The sequence below is a fragment of the Elephas maximus genome, chromosome X (assembly GCF_024166365.1).
Source record: "Elephas maximus indicus isolate mEleMax1 chromosome X, mEleMax1 primary haplotype, whole genome shotgun sequence".
Classification (NCBI taxonomy): domain Eukaryota; kingdom Metazoa; phylum Chordata; class Mammalia; order Proboscidea; family Elephantidae; genus Elephas; species Elephas maximus.
In genome coordinates, this window is record NC_064846.1 from 28,389,635 (window position 1) to 28,407,868 (window position 18,234).

Here is an 18,234-nt window from a genome sequence, read left to right on the forward strand (position 1 = left end):
AGAAGATATTAAGGATGGAATAAAGAAATTCATAGAATCCAATGAAAACACTTCCTATCAGAACTTTGGAGGCACAGCTAAAACAGTGCTCTGAGGTCAATTTAAATGCACACATACAAAAAGAAGAAAGGGCCAAAATCAAAGAATTATCCCTATGACTTGAGCAAATAGAGAGCAACAACAGAAACCCTCAGGCCCCATAAGGAAGCAAATAATAAAAATTAGAGCTGAACTAAATGAAACAGAGAGCAGACAAAAAAACTGGAAGAGTTAACAAGACCAAAGACTGCTTGTTTGAAAAAATCAACAAAATTGATAAACCATGGGTCAAACTGACAAAAAAAAAAAAAAAAAAAACAGGAGAGGAAGCAAATAACCCGAATAAAAATGAGATGAGTGATATCACAACAGACCCAACTGAAATTAAAAGGATCATTTCAGATTACTACAAAAAATTGTACTCTAACAAATTTGAACACCTAGAAGAAATGGATGAATTTCTAGAAACACACTACCTATGTAAACTAACACAAACAGAGGTAGAACAACTAAATAAAGCCATAACAAAAGAAGAGATTGAAAAGGTAATTAAAAAACTCCCAACAACAAAAAAAAAAAAGCCCTGGCCTAGACAGCTTCACTGAAGAGTTCTACCAAATTTTCAGAACAGTTAAAACCAGTACTACTAAAGGTATTTCAGAGCATAGAAAAGCATGGAATACTCCCAAACTCATTCTATGAAGCCAGCATATTCCTGATACCAAAACCAGGTAAAGACACCACAAAAAAAGAAAATTACAGACCTATATCCCTCATGAATTTAGATGTAAAAATCCTCAACAAAATTCTAGCCAATAGAATTCAACAACATATCAAAGAAATAATTCAACATGACCAAGTGGGATTCATACCAAGTATGCAGGGATGGTTCAACATTAGAAAAACAATTAATGTAATCCACCACATAAATAAAACAAAAGACAAGAATCACATGATTTTATCAATTGATGCAGAAAAGGCATTTGACAAAGTCCAACACCCATTTATGATAAAAACTCTCAGCAAAACAGGAATAGAAGGAAAATTTCTTAACATAATGAAGGGATTTATACAAAGCCAACAGCCAACGTCATCCTAAATGGAGAGAGTCTGAATGCATTCCACTTGAGAGTGGGAGCCAGACAAGGATGCCCTTTATCACCACTCTTATTCAACATTGTGCTGGAGGTCCTAGCCACAGCAATTAGGCTCGATAAAGAAATAAAGGGCATCCAGATTGGCAAGGAAGAAGTAAAAGTATCTCTATTTGTAGATGACATGATCTTAAACACAGAAAACCCAAAGGAATCCTCCAGAAAACTACTGAAACTAATAGAAGAGTTCAGCAGAGTATCAGGATACAAGATAAACATGCAAAAATCAGTGGGATTCCTCTACACCAACAAAAAGAACATCGAAGAGGAAATCACCAAATCAATACCATTTACTGTAGCCCCCAAGAAGATAAAATACTTAAGAATAAAACTTAAAGGGAACATAAAAGACCTATATAAAAAAACTACAAGAGAGGCGGAGCCAAGATGGTGGAATAGACAAAACGCTTCTGGGGAGCCCTCTTTACAACAAAGACCTGATAAAACAAGTGAAACGAGTATATTTGTGACAAGCTGGGGGCCCTGAGCATCAAAGGCAAGCTTAGACAACGAACTGAGGGGCAGGGGAAGGAAGAGACCATTCAGAAGTACCCAGCCCTGAATCATGAGGAGCCCTCAGGCGCCATTCCCAGAGTGGTGGCGGCGGTGGCGGCGGGCTGGTCCTTGAGTTCGGCTACAGTTTCCTCAGGGACAAGCAGCCAGCTGCACAGCCTACTCACGCCTCTGGAACCTGAGAAGAACGGCGCTCTCGGCAAAAGCTACGTACTTGCGTATATTTTACTGCGCACCCCTACCCCCAAGCCGGCTTCAGCGACTGACTCCCTGGGGCCTGTGATAGGCCCTGCTGAACACCTAGGGCTATCCTCCCGGCCTTGGGGAAGGAAAAAATTTGCAGTTGGGGGGAAAAGATAATTTGCTAGCTCCATTAATGGGGGAGCTCAAGATAGAAGCGGCTCCTGTCCAGGCATAAACCATCTGTGGACCTTGAGCACCTTTCCCTTCTTCATGGACCTGTGTGGGCCTATTTTGGGAGAATAGGCCCTTGTTGGCAAACTCTAACCATTTTCAGCTGTGCGGTGCAGAGGGGGGTGTTTGATGTTTGACATTGTTTTGCCTATTAAACAAGGTCCTCACCTACCCACAACAGGGACCTAAGGACTAGTAGCTCCACTCGGGTCACCCAGCCACCCACCACAGGGGTCCAAAGATAACTGGCACCTCCCAGTCCTTACAACCAAAAACTTTGGGTGCCCATGGTCCAACTGCAGAACCCACCCACTAGCACACTCTAGGGAACAGGGACGTGCTTTCCTCAGAGACACTTGGGGGTCAGTTCTTAGCTCCCTGCCTTGATCAGGGCGTGAACCCCTACTGCAATCAGATACCGGTATATATGCCAATCGCCCCTGCCCCTCTAAGACTGTAGGACAGAACCTGTACCACACACTTGATGATCAGCTACCTGGACACCTGAGCTGAATTCATCCAAGAAAACTGAATGGACTCCTAGACTGATATACCTGATAACAGCTCTAGCCAGCTGGGGACAGGACACCAGAGCTCCAAAGACAAAAATAATCAAGCTAGCTCACTCAAGCAACCCATAGGGGTATACCAAAAGAAAAAAAAGCAAGCAGCTACAACACAGTAAGCAAGCATAAACTAATACAATAACTTAGAGATGGCTCAGAGACAACAGTCAATATCAAGTCACATAAAGAAACAGGCCATGATCACCTCAACAGGCTCTCAGAACAAAGAATCCAGGAATCTTCTAGATGAAAGTGCATTCCTGGAATTACCAGATACAGAATACAAAAGTTTAATATACAGAATCCTTCAAGACATCAGGAAGGAAATGAGGCAATATGCAGAACAAGCCAAGGAACACACAGATAAAGCAATTGAAGAAATTAGAAGGATTATTCAGGAACATAAGGAAAAGTTTTAGAAGCTGGAAAAATCCATAGACAGACAAAAAATCCACAGGCAGACAGCAGTCATAAATTCAGAAGATTAACAATAAAATTACAGAATTAGACAACTCAATAGAAAGTCAGAGGAGCAGAATTGAGCAAGTAGAAACTAGAATTTTGGAACTCGAAGATAAATCACTTGGCACTAATATATTTGGAGAAAAATCACAGAAAAGAATTAAAAAAAAATGAAGAAACCTTAAGAATCATGTGGGACTCTATCAAGAGAAATAACGTACAAGTGATTGGAGCACCAGAACAGGGTGGGATAACAGAAAATACAGAGAAAATTGTTGAGGATTTGTTGGCAGAAAACTTCCCTGCTATTGTGAAAGATGAGAGGATATCTATCCAAGATGCTCATCAAACTCCACCTAAGGTAGATCTCCAAGGAAAGTCACCAAGACATATTATAATCAAACTTGCCAAAACCAAAGATAAAGAGAGAATCATAAGAGCAGCGAGGGATAAACGAAAAGTCATCTACAAAGGAGAGCCAATAAGAATAAGGTCAGACTACTCGGCAGAAATCATGCAGGCTAGAAGGCAATGGGATGACATATTTAAAAAATTGAAGGAAAAAAACTGCCTGCCAAGAATCATGTATTGAGCAAAACTGTCTCTTAAATATGAAGGTGAAATTAAGACATTTCCATGTAAACACAAGTTTAGGGAATTTGTAAAAACCAAACTAAAACTACAAGAAATGCTAACGGGAGTTCTTTGGTTAGAAAATCAATAATATCAGGTATCAGCCCAAGACTAGAACACCGGGCAGAGCAACCAGAAGTCAACCCAGACAGGGAAATCCAAAAAAACAAAGCAAGATTATTAAAAAAAAAAAGCTCAAAACAGGGTAACAGCAATATTATTATATAAAAGAAGACAACATTAAAATAATTCAGAAGGACTAAGAAATGTAATCATACACCTTCCATATGGAGAGGATGATACGGCAATACAAAGAAATAAAAGTTAGTTTTAAATTTAGAAAAATAGGGGTAAATAATAAGGGAACCTCAAAGGAGACAATCTATCCTACTCATCAAAATAAAATGTAAGGGAAAAATACAGACTCAGCAGAAACAAAATCAACAACAACAAATATTAGGAAAGGACAATATATAAAGAAAATCCACTCAGCACATAAAATTAAGTGGGAAAGAGAAACTGTCAACAACACGCAAAAAAGACATCAAAAGGATAGCACTAAATTCATGCCGATCCATAATTACGCTGAATGTAAGTGGATTAAATGCACCAATAAAGAGACAGAGAGTGGCAGAATGGATTAAAAAACAAGATCCGTCTCTATGCTGCCTACAAGAGACACACCTTAGAGTTAGAGACAAACAAACTAAAACTCAAAGGATGGAAAAAATATATCAAGCAAAGAACAATCAAAAAAGAGCAGGAGTGGCAATATTAATTTCTGACAAAATAGACTTTAATTTAAATCCATCAGAAAGGATAAGGAAGGACACTATATAATGATTAAAAGGACAATACACCAAGAAGATATAACCATGTTAAATATGCACCCAATGCAGGGCTACAAGATACATAAAACAAACTCTATCAGCATTGAAAAGTGAGATAGACAGCTCCACAATAATAGTAGGAGACTTCAACACACCACTTTCAGTGAAGGACAGGATATCCTGAAAGAAGCTCAATAAAGACACAGAAGATCTAAATGCCACAATCAACCAACTTGACCTCGTAGACATACGTAGAACACTCCACCCAAGAGCAACCAACTATACTTTCTTTTCTAGTGCACATGGAACATTCTCTAGAATAGCCCACATATTAGGTCATAAAGCAAGTCTTAGCAGAATCCAAAACATTGAAATATTACAAAGCATCTTCTCTGACCATAAGGCCATAAAAGTGGAAATCAATAACAGGAAAAGCAGGGAAAAGAAATCAAACACTTGGAAACTGAACAATACCCTGCTCAAAAAAGACTGGATTATGGAAAACATTAAGGATGGAATAAAGAAATTCAGAGAATCCAATGAGAATGAAAACACTTCCTATCAGAACCTTTTGGACACAGCAAAAGCAGTGCTCAGCGGCCAATTTATATCAATAAATGCACACATCCAAAAAGAAGGGCCAAAATCAAAGAATTATGCCTACAACTTGAGCAAATAGAAAGCGAGCAACAAAAGAAACCCACAGACACCAGAAGAAAACAAATAATAAAAATCAGAGCTGAACTAAAGGAAATAGAAAACAGAAAAACAATTGAAAGAATTAACAAGACCAAAAGCTGGTTTTTTGAAAAACTCAACAAAATTGATAAACCACTGCACAAACTGACAAAAGAAAAACAGGAGAGGAAACAAATAACCCAAATAAGAAACGAGATGGGCGATATTACAACAGACCCAACTGAAATTAAAAGAATCATATGAGATTACTGTGAAAAGCTACACTCAAATTTGAAAACCTAGAAGAAATGGATGAATTCCTAGAAATACACAACCTACCTAAACTAATACAAACAGAAGTAGAACAACTAAATAGACCCATAACAAAAGAAGACATTGAAAAGGTAATCAAAGAACTCCCAACAAAAAAGGCCCTGGTCTGGATGGCTTCACTGCAGAGTTCTACCAAACTTTCAGAGAAGAGTTAACTACACTACAACCTACAGATTGGAAAAAAGTTTTTAGCTATGACATTTCTGATCAGTGCCTGATCTCTGAAATCTACATAATACTGCAAAAAACTCAACTACAAAAAGACAAATAACCCAATTAAAAAATGGGCAAAAGATATGAATAGACACTTCACTAAAGAAGACATTCAGGTAGCTAACAGATATATAAGGAAATGTTCACAAGCATTAGCCATTAGAGAATTGCAGATCAAAACTACAATGAGATTTCATCTCACTCCAACAAGGCTGGCATTAATCCAAAAAACACAAATTAATAAATGCTGGAGAGGCTGTGGAGAGATTGGAACACTTCTACACTGCTGGTGGGAATGTAAAATGGCATAACCACTTTGGAAATCGATTTCGCACTTCCTTAAAAAGCTTAGAACTACCGTACGATCCAGCAATCCCACTCCTTGGAATATATCCTAGAGAAATAAGAGCCTTTACATGAACAGATATATGCACACCTATGTTTATTGCAGCGCTGTTTACAATAGCAAAAAGATGGAAGCAACCAAGGTGCCCATCAATGGATGAATGGATAAATAAATTACGGTATATTCACACAATGGAATGCTATGCATTGATAAAGAACAGTGAGGAATCTGTGAAACTTTTCATAACATGGAGGAGCCTGGAAGGCATTATGCTGAGTGAAACTAGTCAGTTGCAAAAGGACAAATACAGTATAAGACCACTATTATAAGAACTTGAGAAAGAGTTTAAACTGAGAAGAAAACATCCTTTTGTGGTTACGAGAGGGGGGAGGGAGGTATGGTGGGAGAGATGCATTCACTAATTAGGTAGTAGATAAGAACTACTTTAGGTGAAGGGAAAGACAGCACACAATACTGGGGAGGTCAGCACAATTGGACTAAACCAAAAGCAAAGTAGTTTCCTGAATAAACTGAATGCTTCGAAGATCAGCATAGCAGGGGCAAGGGTCTAGGGACCATGGTTTCAGGGGACATCTAAGTCAATTGGCATAATAAAATCTATTAACAAAACATTCTGCATCCCACTTTGAAGAGTGGCGTCTGGGGTCTTAAACGCTAGCAAGCAGCCATCTAAGGTGCATCAATTGGTCTCAACCCACCTGGATCAAAGGAGAATGAAGAACACCAAGGACACAAGGTGATTATGAGCCCAAGGGACAGAAAGGGCCACATGATCCAGAGACTACATCATCCTGAGACCAGAAGAATTAGGTGGTACCTGGCTACAACCGATGATTGCCCTGACAGGGAACACAACAGAGAACCCCTGAGGGAGCAGAAGAGCAGTGGGATGCAGACCCCAAATTCTCATAAGACCAGACTTAATGGTCTGACTGAGACTAGAAGGGCCCCAGTGATCATGGCCCTCAGACCTTCTGTTGGCCCAGGACAGGAACCATTCCTGAAGCCAACTCATCAGACATGGATTGGACTGGACAATGAGTTGGAGAGGGATGCTGGTGAGGAGTGAGCTTCTTGGATCAGGGGGACACTTGAGACTATGTTGGCATCTCCTGCCTGGAGGGGAGATGAGAGGGTGGAGGGGGTTAGAAGCTGGCGAAATGAACACGAAAAGAGAGAGTGGAGGGAGAGAATGGTCTGTCTTTTTAGGGCGAGAGTAATTGGGAGTGTGTAGCAAGGTGTATATGGGTTTTGTGTGAGAGACTGACTTGATTTGTAAACCTCACTTAAAGTACAATAAAAATTATAAAGAAAAACCATACAAGACACTACTGCAAGAAACCAAAAGAGACCTACGTAAGTGGAAAAACATATCTTGCTTATCGATAGGAAGACTCAACATTGTAAAAATGTCTATTCTAGCCAGGCAATCTGTAGATACAATGTAATTCTTATCCAAATTCCAACGACATGGAGAAACCAATCACGAACTTCATATGGAAGGGAAAGAGGACCCGGATAAGCAAATCATTACTGAAAAAGAAGAACAAAGCGGGAGGCCTCACTCTACCTGATTTTAGAACCCATTATACCGCCACAGTAGTCAAAACAGCCTGGTGCTCGTACAACAACAGATACATAGACCAATGAACAGAACTGAGAATCCAGAGATAAACCCATCCACATATGAGCAGTTGATATTTGACAAAGGCCCCAAAACAGTTAAATGGGGAAAAGACAGTCTTTTTAACGAATGGTGCTGGCATAACTGGATATCTATCTGCAAAAAAATGAAACAAGTCCTGTACCTCACACCATGCACAAAAACTAACTCAAAATGGACCAAAGACCCAAATATAAAATCTAAAACGATAAAGATTATGGAAGAAAAAATAGGGACAATGTTAGGAGCCCTAATACATAGCATAAACAGTATACAAAACATTACTAACAATGGAGAAGAAAAACTAGATAACTAAAAAAATTTTTTTTTTTTTAAATCAAACACCTATGCTCATCCAAAGACTTCACCAAAAGAGTAAAAAGATTACTTACAGACTGGGAAAAGTTTTTAGCTATGACATTGCTGTTCAGTGTCTGATCTCTAAAACCTATGTGATACTGCAAAAATTCAACAACAAAAAGTTAAATAGAACCACACAAGTACAGTTTATCTATTTTTGACAAATGCGCAAAAGTAATTCAATGGAGTAAGGAGTGTCTTTATAACAAATGGTGATGAAAATTGGGCATTCATATGCAAAAAAGTACCTCAACCTAAACCTCTCACCTTATATACAAATTAACTCAAAATGGATCATTAATATACTCATAAAATACAATGCTGTAAAACCTTTAGAAGAAAACATCAGAGACAGCCTTTGTGACTTAGGGTCAGTGACAAATTCTTATATATTACACAATGGAACATTACCAAAATGAAAAACTTTTATTCTGCAAAAGAATCTGTTAAAGGAATAAAAAGACAAGACACATATTAGAGAAATTTTTTACAAATCATATTGTGAGAATGACTTGGGTCTAGGGTATATAATAAATTCTCTAAACTCATCAGTTAGAAAAGACACTATCAATTAGAAAATATGCAAAAGACTTGAACAGACACTTCACTGAAGGTGTATGGGTGGCAGATAAACACTTGAATGTATTTCCAACACCATTAGTCTTTAAAAAAACAAAACCCATTGCCATTGAGTCAATTCTGACTCAGAGCGAACTTATAGGACAGAGTAGAACTGCCTCATAGGGTTTCCAAGGAGCAGCTGGTGGATTTGAACTGCCTGTCTTTTGATGAGCAGCTGAACGTTTAACCACTCGCCACCTTATAATGAAATAACACTGCACACCTCTTAGAATGACTAAAATAAAACACACCAGTAATAAATACCAAGTACTGGCAAGGAGCAGAGGAACTGGATCTCGTGGATTGTGGGTTTGAATGTAAAATGTTACAGCTACTCTGGAATACAGTTTGTCTGGAATACAGTTTGGCAGCTTCTTATATAACTAAACATACTCTTACCATATGACTCAGCAATCACACCCTTTGTGTATGTACCCTACCCACTAAAATATGTATCCTAGAGAAGTAAAAACTTATATCACATAAAAGCCTGCATATAAATATTCCTAGCAGCATTATTATAGTCAAACCTGAAAATAATCGAAATGTCATTCAATGGGTGAATTGGTAAGCAGTCTATCTATACAATGGAATACTACTCAGCAATAAAAAGGAACAAACTACTGGTGTGTGCAATAACTTGCATAGATCTCAAGGTCATCAGGATTAGTTTAAAAAGCTAATCTCAAAGTGTTACACCCTGTAGGATTCTTATATATAAATGTTTTGAAGTGTGAAACGGATACTGATGGAGAACAAATCAATGGTCACTAAGGGGTTAGAGCTGGAGAGAGGGTCTGACTATTACATGACAACATGACGGAGTAATCTTTGGAGATAGAACAGTTCTCTATTCTGATTGTGGTGATGGTTACGAATCTCTAGATATGTGGTAAAATCTCATAGAACTATGTACCAACAAATACGTGCAGTGAAAACAGGTGAAATGTGAACAAAGTATGCGTCTGAGTAAATAGTATCAATGTCAAATTCTGGGTTTAGGCGATGTGGGATATTATTGGGGGCAACTCGGTACAGGCTACACAGAAACTCTATAATTTTTTTTTGTAATTTCTTGTGAGTCAAACTATTTCAAAATAAAAAGTAATAAAAAAAAAGTGAGAAGGAGCAAAGAGTTTTGGAAGTTCCAGGGGCAGATGAGGAGACAATCAAATAGTTCATTTTCCTAGAACTGAAAGTTATTGAGATTAAGAATGCTTCAATCTAGAGATAGGATGCTAATGTTGAAATCTCCTTTTCAGGGGTTTTGTTCTTGGATCTCTGCTAACTCCTCTTGGAGTGGGAGAGAAAGCCCTGGAATCTGTCCAGGGCTGAGGTATGAAGGTTACTCCAGGTCTTTGCATGGTGGGCGGATGGAAATCTGGGGCTACTACTATTTTGAAACTCCCTTTCCCACATGTCCAAAGAGAGTGGATTCTGCTCAGCTTTTGGGCCACCACTGGATTCAGAAAAGTGATAGCAAAGGAATGGAGTAAGTCAGAGCAATGAGGCAAGCGAGAAAGACAGCATAGAGAGGTGCACTTGGGAGACCATAAATTCTTCATAAATAATTTCAGCAGCTTCATTTTTCATCTTGTGCTTTTCATGAAACAAAAGTTTAGAGAAGAGTGACAATAAGGAAAAACAAAACAAAACTACAGCTGGACCCTTTTGATGTCTATATAATCGATGGTTTCCTCAATTGTTGTTACATGCTGTTGAATCAGTTCTGACTCATAGTGACCCCATGCACAACAGAATGAAACACTGCCCGGTCCTGTGCCATGCTCACAATTGTTGCTATGCTTGAGCCCATTGTTGCAGCCACTGTGTCAATCCATCTCATTGAGGGTCTTCCTCTTTTTTGCTGACTGATCCCTCCTGATAACATGTCCAAAGCATGTGAGACAAAGTCTAGCCATCCTTGCTTCTAAGGAGCATTCTGGTTGTACTTCTTCCAAGACAGGTTTGTTTGTTCTTTGGGCAGTCCATGGTATATTCAATATTCTTCACCAACACCACAATTCAAAGGCGTCAGTTCTTCTTAGGTCTTCCTTATTCATTGTTCAGCTTTTGCATGCACATTATGTGATTAAAAACACCGTGGCTTGGGTCAGGTGTACCTTAGTCTTCAAGGTGACATCTTTGCTCTTCAACACTTTAAAGAGGTCCTTTGCTGCAGATTTGCCCAATGCAATGCGTCTTTGGATTTCTTGACTGTTGTTTCCATGAGTATTGATTGTGGATCCAAGTAAAATGAAATTCTTGACAACTTTAATCTTTTCTCCGTTCACCATGATGTTGCTTATTGGTCCAGTTGTGAGGGTTTTTGTTTTCTTTATGTTGAGGTGTAATTCATACCAAAGGCTGTGGTCTTTGATCTTCATCAGTAAGTGCTTCAAGTCCTCTTCACATTCAGCAAGCAAGGTTGTGTCATCTGTATATGGCAGGTTGTTAATGAGTCTTCCTCCAATCCTGATGCTCCGTTCTTCTTCATATAATCCAGTTTCTTGGATTATTTGCTCAGTATACAGATTGAATAGGTATGGTGAAAGGATAAAACCCGGATGCACATCTTTCCTGACTTTAAACCATGCAGTATCTCCTTGTTCTGTTTGAATGACTGCCTCTTGATCCATGCACAGATTCCTCATGAGCACAAATTAAGTGTTCCAGAATTCCCATTCTCTGCAATGTTATCCATAATTTGTTATGATCCACACAGTTGAGTGCCTTAGCATAGTCAGTAAAACACAGGAAACATCTTTCTGGTATTCTCTGCTTTCTGCCATGATCTATCTGACATCAGCAATGATATGCCTGGTTCCACATCCTCTTCTTAATCCCACTTGAATTTCTGGAAGTTGCCTGTTGATACACTGCTGCAGTTGCTTTTGAATAATTTTCAGCAAAATTTTGCTCACGTGTGATATTAATGATATTTTTGGATAATTTCCACATTTCATTGGATCACTTTTCTCAGGAATAGGCAAAAGCATGGATCTTTCCAATTGATTGGCTGGGTAGTTCTCTGTCAAGTTTCTTGGCATAGATGAGTGAGCACTTCCAGCTCTGCATTCGTTTGTTGAGACATCTCAACTGGTATTCCTTCAATTCCTGGAGTCTTGTTTTTCGCCAATGCCTTCAGTGCAGCTTGGACTCCTTCCTTCATACCATTGGTTCCTGATCATATGTTACCTCCTGAAATGGTTGAACGTTGACCAATTCTTTTTTGGTATAGTGACTCTGTGAATTCCTTTTATCTTCTTTTGATGCTTTCTGAGTCACTCAATATTTTTCCATAGAATCATTCAGTATCTCTACTCGAGGTTCGGATTTTTTCTTTTCATTCAGCTTGAGAAATGCTGAATGTGTTCTTCTCTTTTGGTTTTCTATCTCCAGGTCTTTGCACATGTCATCATGATACTTTACTTTGTGTTCTTGAGCTGGACTTTGAAATCTTCTGTTCAGGTCTTTTACATCATCATTTGCTCCTTTTGCTTTAGCTACTCGATGTTCAAGAGCAAGTTTCAGTGTCTCTTCTGACATCCATTTTGGTCTTTTCTTTCTCTCCTGTCTTTTTAATGACCTCTTCCTTCTTTGTGTATGATGTCCTTAATATCATTTCACAGCTTGTCAGGTCTTTGGTCATTAGTTTTCAGCACGTCAAATCTGTTCTTGAGATGGTCTCTAAATTCAGGTGGGAAATACTCAAGGTTTTACTTTCGTGGATTTATTCTAATTTTCTTCAGTCTCAACTTGAACTTGCACATGAGTATTTGATGGTCTCATCTGCAGTTGGCACCTGACCTTGTTCTGACTGATGATACTGAGTTTTTCCATCGTCTCTTTCCACAGATGTAGTCGATTTGATTCCTGTGTATTCCATCTGGCAAGGTCCATGTGTATAGCCACCGTTTATGTCGGTGAAAAAAGGTGTTTGTAATAAAGAAGTCGTTGGTCTTGCAAAATTCAATCATGCGATCTCTGGCTTCTTTTTTATCACCCAGGCCATATTTTCCAACTACCAATTCTTTGTTTCTAGCTTTCGCATTTCAATCACCAGTAATTATCAGTGCATCCTGATTGCATATTCGATCAATTTCTGCCTGCAGAAGATGGTAAAAATCTTCAGTTTCTTCATCTTTAGCAATAGTGGTTGGCACATTAATTTGAATAATAGTCGTATTAACTGGTCTTCCTTGTGGTTGTATGGATTTTATCTTGTCACTGACAGAATCATACTTCAGGATTGGTGTTGAAATGTTCTTTTTGAGGATGAATGTAGAGCCATTTCTCTTCAAGTTGTCATCCCCAGCATAGTAGACCCTATGATTGTCTGATTCAAAATGACTAATACCAGTCCATTTCAGCTTGCTAGTGCTTAGGATATTGATATTTGTGCATTCCATTTCATTTTTTATAATTTCCAATTTTCCTAGATTCAGACTTCATACATTCTGATTATTAATGGATGTTTTCAGCTGATTCTTCTCATTTTGAGTTGTGCCACATCAGCAAATGAAAGCCCCAAAAGCTTGACTCCATCCACGTCATTAAGGTCAACTCTACTTCGAGGAAGCAGCTCTTCCCCAGTTGTGTTTTGAGTGCCTTCCAACCTGAGGGGTTCGTCTTCTGGCACTGTATCAGACAATGTTCCGCTGCTAGTCATAAGGCTTTCATTGGCTAATTGTTTTCCGCAATTAGATGCATGTATTCTCTGCTCTTCATAAGAAACAGGACAACACTCCCACATCCTTACCCAAACGCCTATCGGAAATGATGTCTTGTTGTCTCAAGACATTCACCTGGCTCCTGTATACCAACAATAGTCTTTACTATTTTCTGCTCAATGGTAATTTGATGATCATTATAGTAAACCTGAGGCCTGAAGAATCTTACTTCGGAGAGGCATTCACTTACATTCAGTATGTTTTAATAATAGTATATATATGTATATACATATATATATTTATAAAGGCCCAGGAATATATTAATCACCCTTCATGGTATCAAATATCTGATTGAACACCTACCAAACCAAAAAAACCAAACTCAGTGCCGTTGAGTCGATTCCGACTCGTAGCGACCCTATAGGACAGAGTAGAACTGCCCCATAGAGTTTCCAAGGAGCACCTGGTGGATTCCAACTGCCGACCCTTTGGTTAGCAGCCACTTAACCACTATACTACCAGGTGAAGATAATTGCATACCTTTCAGTGCTTAGATTGCTACTTAAAGTGTTTCCCCTGGCTAGCAGAACTTTATCCTCAGGTAGAAGTGTAGCACACGTTCATGTTGTTGTGTGCCGTCAAGTCAATTCCAACCCATAGTGGCCATATATGACAGAGTAGAACTGCCTTATAGAGTTTCTAGGTTGCAACAATGGGCTCAAACAAGCAATGATTGTGAGGATGGCACAGGACCTGGTAGTATTTCATTCTGTTGTACACAAGGTCGCTGTGAGCTGGAACTGACTTGATGGCACCTAACAACAACAGGAACAATCTTTACAGGAGATTTCCAGGTCTTTTCACCCTCAGAGTTGTGGGGTGGGTTCAAGCCTCTGACCTGTTGGTTAGCAGCCAAGCATTTTAACCATTGTACCACCAGGGCTCCTCAGCATGTGTTCATAGCATATATAAGTTAAGAAATTTCTCTCCACTTCCAGTTTTTTTAAATTAAGAAACAAATAATGAAATTTATAAAATTCAGTGTTGGTATCTAAGGTAACCATCTTTCTCTCCTTTATTCAATTGATGTGGGCAATTTAGCATTAATACCCAGCTGTATTGGTGACCTAATATTTTATTTAAGTGTTTTAAATCTGTTCTTGACTGAGTTTGGGCTACGATTTCTTTTTCTGTTAGCCTATTTGTGTTTTACAATTGGGACCATGATAGCTTCATAGAATGAGTGTGGAATCTAAACATTTGTAGAAATTCAATGGCACCGATGATTTTCTCTTTCATAGAACTTTCCCATTCATCTTCTTAAGAAAATATAATCCTATATTTATTTCTAGAAATTTTGAAGATAATCTCCTTCAGAGTTGAGGCTTTAAGGCTTCTGAAGCTTTTGTATATATGGTTTAAGAGAAGAATTAAATGTTATCTTTAATTAATTAGTTAATTAATTGACACAGCACCATTTAATTAGTGGTCCATTCATTTCACCTCTAATAGTCAGTGTTATCCGTATTATATATCAAGTTTTCACATATTTATGGGTTTATTTGTGGAATTTCTATTGTGTTCTAATACACTGATTGTCTACTCCCATGCCAATGATAATAACAATAAAACCCAAACCTGTTACCTTCGAGTCTCAGCTTCTCTGCTACAAATCCTTGTGCAGAAGCCAAGCGGATCATAGTGAATGAGAATAAATAGAGAATTAAGTAATCAAGATTTGATAGCTTACTGAGCAGTACAAATATTCACATTAACTTTCACGGATAAGAATGAAACTTCAGCTTTTGTTGAAGTCTGCAGGAAGAATTCCGTTCCCAGTCAAACCCCTTTCTTCCTCGTGGCTTCATTTTCTTTTTAATTTGAAAAATAAAGAGTTTAGCTACATCTCCATGTATTCTGGATTGAATTATGTCCCCCCAAAAATGTGTGTATCAACTTCGTTAGGCCATGATTCCCAGTATTGTGTGGAAGTCCTCCATTTTCTGATTGCAATTTTATGTTAAGAGGATTAGGGGGGGATTGTAACACCACTCTTACTCAGGTCACCTCCCTGATGCAAAGTAAAGGGAGTTTCCCTGGGGTGTGGCCTGTACCACCTTTTATCTCTCAAGAGATAAAAGGGAAGCAAGCAGAGAGTAGGGGACCTCATACCACCAAGAAAGCAGCACCAGGGACAGAGTGTGTCCTTTGGACACAGGGTCCCTGCACCTGAGAAGCACCTCAACCAGGGGAAGATTGATGACAAGGACCTTCCTCCAGAGCCGGCAGAGAAAGAAAGCCTTTCCCTGGAGCTGCAGCCCTGAATTTGGACTTGTAACCTACTAGACTGTGAGAGAATAAATTTCTTTCTATTAAAGCCACCCCCTTATGGTATTTCTGTTATGGCAGCACTAGATAACTAAGACACCATATTCTCATTTTTTTTTCTTTAACAAAGAGAAATTTATTCTCTCGCAGTCTAGGAGGCTAGAAGTCCAAATTAAGGGTGCCAGCTTTCTCTCTCTATTGGCTTTGGGAGAAGGTCCTTGTCATCAATCTTCCCCTGGTCAAGGAGCTTCTCAGTTCACGGACTCTGTGCCCAAAGTACTCGCACTCCTGGCTTTTCTTGGTTGGTGGTTATGAGGTCCCCCTATCTCTCTGCTCACTTCTCTCTTTTATATCTCAAAAAGAAACTGACTCAAGATACAGCCTAATCTTGTAGATTGAGTCCTGCCTCATTAACACAACTACGTCTAATCCTGCCTCATTAACATCATTGAGGTGGGATTTACAACACATAGGAAAATTGCATCAGATAACAAAATAGTGAACAATCACACGATACTGGGAATCATGGCCTAGTCAAGTTGTCACAAATTTTTTTTTTATTGTGCTTTAAGTGAAGGTTTACAAACCAAGTCAGTCTCTCATACAAAAATTTATATACACCTTGCTATATACTCCTTGTTGCTCTCCCTCTAATGAGACAGGACACTCCTTCCCTCCACTCTCTCTTTTCATGTCCATTCCACCAGCTTCTGACCCCCTCTGTCCTCTCATCTCCCCTCCAGACAGAAGCTGCCCACATAGTCTCATGTGTCTACTTGATCCAAGAAGCTCACTCTTCACCAGTATCATTTTCTATCCCATTATCCAGTCCAATCCCTGTCTGAAGAGTTGGCTTTGGGAATGGTTCCAGTCTTGGGCTAACAGAAGGTCTGGGGACCGTGATCGTTTGGGTCCTTCTAGTCTCAGTCAGACCATTAAGTCTGGTCTTTTTACAGGAATTTGAGGTCTGCATCCCACTGTTCTCCTGCTCTCTCAGGGGCTCTCCGTTGTGCTCCCTGTCAGGTCAGTCAATGGTTGTAGCTGGGCACCATCTAGTTCTTCTGGTTTCAGGCTGATGTAGTCTCTGGTTTCTGTGGCCCTTTCTGTCTTTTGGACTCATAATTACCTTGTGTCTTAGGTGTTCTTCATTCTCCTTTGCTCTAGGAGGGTTGAGACCAACTGATATATCTTAGATGGCCCCGCTTGCTAGCGTTCAAGACCCCAGACGCCACTCTCCAAAGTGGGATGCAGAATGTTTTCTTAATAGATTTTATTGTGCCAATTGACTTAGATGTCCCTGAAACCATGGTCCCCAAACCTCAGCCCCTGCTACACTGGACTTAGAACTGTTCAGTTTATTCAGGAAACTTCTTTGGTTTTGGTTTAGACCAGTTGTGCTGACCTCTCCTGTGTTGTGTGTTGTCTTTCCCTTCACCTAAAATAGTTCTTATTTACTATCTAATTAGTGAAAACCCTTCTCCCTCCCTCCCCATTCTCGTTACCATCAAAGAATATTTTCTTCTCTGTTTCAACTATTTTTCAGGTTCTTATAATAGTAGTCTCATACAATATTTGTCCTTTTGCAACAGACTAATTTCACTCAGCATAATGCCTTCTAGATTCCTTCCTGTTATGAAATGTTTCACAGATTCATCATTGTTCTTCATATTTTAATCATATGTGCTTTTTCATGTGTGCCTCTTACCCTTTCTCAATCTAAAAGCATGTTGTTGTTTCTGTCCATCTGCTTGTGTCTGAGGTATAATTTTTTGTTCCTTTTTGTATATCCTCAGTAGTTGTGAAGAACAGTTCAAGATCTATCCTAAATTACAATGCTGTCCATGATAAGAAAATATCCATATGCCTACAAGGAAGACCAGTTAATATGACTATTATTCAAATTTACACAGCAACCACTAAGGCCAAAGATGAAGAAATTGAAGATTTTTTTCAGTTTCTGTAGTCTGAAACTGATTGAAAATGAAATCAGGATGCATTGATAATTACTGGTGATTGGAAGGCAAAAGTTGGAAACGAGGAAGAAGGATCGGTAGTTGGAAAAATGGCCTGGGTGATAGAAACAATGCTGGAGATCAAATGATAAATTTTGCAAGACCAACGACTTCTTCCTCGCAAATACCTTTTTTCACCAACATAAATGGCACCTATACACTTGGACCTCGCCAGATGGAATACACAGGAATTAAATCGACTACATCTGTGGAAATAGATGATGGAAAAGCTCAATATCATCAGTCAGAACAAGGGCCAGGGGCCAACTGTGGAACAGACCATCACTTGCTTACATGCAAGTTTAAGGTGAAACTGAAGAAAATCAGAGAAAGTCCACGAGAGCCAAAATACAACCTTGAGTGTATCCCACCTGA